The sequence below is a fragment of the Arachis ipaensis genome, chromosome B4 (assembly GCF_059453495.1).
Source record: "Arachis ipaensis isolate K30076 ecotype BB chromosome B4, ASM5945349v1, whole genome shotgun sequence".
Taxonomy (NCBI): Eukaryota; Viridiplantae; Streptophyta; class Magnoliopsida; order Fabales; family Fabaceae; genus Arachis; species Arachis ipaensis.
In genome coordinates this window covers 19,977,918-19,981,885 of record NC_142439.1, presented here as the reverse complement: position 1 = coordinate 19,981,885, position 3,968 = coordinate 19,977,918, and positions in this window count along the sequence as shown.

The following is a 3,968-nucleotide window of genomic DNA, read 5'->3' as shown; positions in this document are numbered from 1 at the left end:
TAGCCTCTTATGTTCCCTTTCTAAATTAGTTGGTTAAGTTTTCTTTTTTGTCTGTTTTAATACGAAAATTTTGAAACTCTAAATTTTCCCTTTTAGGGTGTGCTTAGTGTAAGATGTTTCTTCAAATTTTAAACGGATATATTCTTTGATCTTTCTTTTTTTTTTCTCTCAACTTGTAGGTTCAGATAGTACGGATTATGGGAAAGGTATATAGAATTGTATCTGGAATCAGATTTGGTTTACACAGTTGGTGTCAGTGACTATAAGAGAGATTGGTTTTATGCCCATATTCCCAGGTATAATTGTTTGAACATTGTTCATCTTAATAGCATGGCTAAAGATATTCCTAGTGACCTCACATCTACAAAATAAGTTTCTTTTTTGGGTTTAAAGTGACACTCTTACATTATATATTAATTTTTCAAGATTGTATAACTAAGCAGAAAGAAAGAAGATAATACCCATCAAAGAACAACTTGGTAAAAATATTCATCTATAAAATATACTCATGACTGATTCTTACTACCATTGTACATGGTATACAGGGTAACAATGTCATGAGGATGATACGTATGGCTGCATTTGCGGTTTCAGGGTATGCTTACACTAATGGCAGGACTTGCAAACCATTCAATCCACTCTTAGGTGAGATATATTGATGTCTTTAACTTGAGCCTATTTTCTTTAATAGGAATGACAAGAACCAGTTGCTTTTTGGCTTCCAACGCGCTAGTTGACCACAACTGTAATTATTTTCTTGCACATAAATAGTTAATTATTTTTCTTTTGCATTGCTAGCTTGATTCAATTTCATGTGTTTCTAAAAAATTTTAGTTAACGTATTCTTGTAAAATATTATAATGTGTCTATTATTATTATTTAAATTCATTATCATGTTACCTAATAATATGTTGATACTCTTACAAAAGTAGTTAACTATTTAATATTAGCAACTATTTAATATTAACAAGTTTGTGGGGTGTTTGAAACCCATATAAATAACCAATATTTTTAATTGAAAAATTCAGTTTGTGGAGATTTCAAACTGCCACAAAATGGTAAAAATACAATCACAAAAATTAGTTCAAAACCCCCACTAACAGACAACAAACCAACACCAAATGTTGTCCTAGAAGTTTTATAGAATTGTCACAAATAAACTCGTGGCGCCTCAAATTTTGGGGGTTTTAAAAATTGCCACAACCCATTTTGTGGGGGTTTAAAATATCCATAATCTGAAAAAAAAAACGCCATAAATTAACAAGAATCTTGTAGTGTTGATCTCATCAAGCTTATGCTTTTCCTTATTGAATTAAAAACAAAAATTAACAAGCCTTTATTAAGTTAAGAAAAATGTTAGGGAGTCATCAGAATTTATTGTTTTTAACTATCACTTAGCTATCAACTCAATTCCTTTAGTCTAGTTCCTTTAGTCTAATAATCCAATAATATACTTTATCCCATACTTTTAAACATTGATAGCTAATTGATGGACAAACACAATAAATTTTGATGGCCCTCTAGTATTTCTCTTAAGTTAAACGTAAATGACACAAGCACACAAGAAACAAGGGTTTAGCCACAAAAAAAACAGTGGTTGAACTCGAAAATAACTATGGCGATGATGCTTTTGCCACGAATGAATATTTGTGGCTAAAGAGGGCGATCTGTTTTTTATTAGCCACGGTGTTTGCTCAGTTAACCACAATTTTTACACTCGTGGAGACCTTTTATTAGCCATAAATTTTTCACATTTGGGCACGCTCTATTCCATGGCAAAATGAAACGATGCACAACAAAATTTTTCTTTTTGTCACGCTTTACTCGTGGAAAAAATAAGGTAGGCCAGATTTTTTAGCCAGATTTTTTAGCCACAATTTTTTCCTTCTCTGCTTACATAACTCCCATTCTTCTTTAGCAAAGTTAATAAAATAACCTCACTTCGACATACAGGCCTTTCTAATTTTTCTCCTAATACAATAAATAAAGGTAAAAGGTAATCACAAAATCTATGTACATTCTTGTTTTATAATAATAGTAAAAGAGTATGTAACATAATATAAATAAAAAAAGTATGTTATCATCTAATTTGCTCTCTTAGCCTTGTTTTTGATTCCACTAGCATGTGAAATTATAAGCTTCTCATGGTTTCTGGCGTTTTGTAAATATTGTTTCTATGATTTTCAAAGATTTTATCAGGAAAAAAATGTTACAGGATAAGAAAAGTCAATATTTAGTAGGAAAATACAAAAAGCATAAAATAAGCAATTACCTTTGTTTTAAGATCCATATAATGATTCATAAAAGCTGTCCATTCAAGTCTTATGTTTAACATATTTGCATCTAGAATTTCTTGCTTTCACTTGTTAGGATAGAAGTATTGACCTCGTAAATTATACTGATGGGCCTTGTATCCATCACCTAAGGTCCTTAGAGCCCATTTGACGCCAGCAGCATAATCAAACTCAAAAGTTTTCTTAAAATAATTAACAATTAAAATATATCATTCAATGACAATAAATCAAGAAAAATGAGACATTAAAGTGAAGCTACTTACTTCAATAAATTCACACTGCATTTTTGTGTTACCTTCTTGTATCTCATCCCATCTTTTGATTGATATGGGACAAATCTTTAATCGATGAGCTACTTGACCAAAAAATCTCACAAATAGGTTTGAGCCATTATCTCAACCTTGTCCATCGGCATCCAATTCCATCATGACTTTTTCACTTTTTTTTTCAAGTCCCAAATTCGAATTATTGTCATTTTACGAGTGGTAATTTCTCCAGTAGATAGATGAGAGAATGGAAGAAAGAGAGAGGTGGGAAAACACTGGGTGAGGAAACAATGGGAGGGGTAGCAATAGGTAAACCATCAAACACGGGAAGGATCCTAGGATTTGGAACAAGGAAGAGTATCAAAGATTGGAGCATGATGCTTTCTCCATCTTTGTCGACAATCTTCCGGCTGATATATCAAAACGGAAACTCTTCAGCCTGTTCAACTGGACGTGAAGGATCATTGACATCTACTTGTCACAGAAGAACAAGAATGGGCATATTTATCTGTTTGCTTTTGTGTGATACACTACAAAGGGGGGAGCTTTGAGGGCGATTGCATAAATGAACCATATGGTGGTGAGAGGAAAAAATTTTTTGTAGCAGAAGCAAAGTATAGGAAAAAACCTGAACCGAAGGTCGCTAAAGGTAAAGAAGTGCAGAGATCCACAAGACAAGGTGAAGAAGAAAGCTCACAACAATATAAGGATTCAAGAAAAGTGGAAGAGAAGGTAGAAAAGGCCCCGACAGATGAGAATGCTAAAGATCCAAAAAAGAAGGGATGGACCAAGAACATAAATATTCCAGTTGCAAAAGATAATATCATATGGTTACAAAGGAGTATTGTTGGAGGCACAAAAAAGATGATCAACTTCGAGGCGCTCCGTCAAAGGATTCATAATGAATGACAGTGTGTAACGCATGTAAGGGAATTGGGCGCATACAAAGCAATGCTAACGTTTGACACCATATCCAGTGCGAAGGAAGCGTACACTTTTAGAATGAATGAGCTATTAAAATTTTTCCATATGGCATGGAGATGGGATGAGAGTGAGAGAAGTGAGATAAAAAGGATATGGTTAGAGTGCTATGGAGTACCAATACATGCCTGGTCAACGGAGACTTTTACCAAAATAAGAGATCAATGGGGAGAGGTGGTAAAGTGTGACAATTTAACAAAAACATGTAGCTCATTTAGCGCTGGCCGTGTGCTGATCGATACATGTGTGTTCGATATGATCAATGAGTGATTCATGTCACCGTTGGTATGACCGGATTTGACGTCCTTGTGAAAGACGTAGGTGGAGAAGTGTATTGAGAAGAATGTTTTTCGGAGGAAAAGGTTGACCAAGTAGATGAACACACAGTGATCAGAACAGATATGCAGAACGCTGGCATAAGGGATGA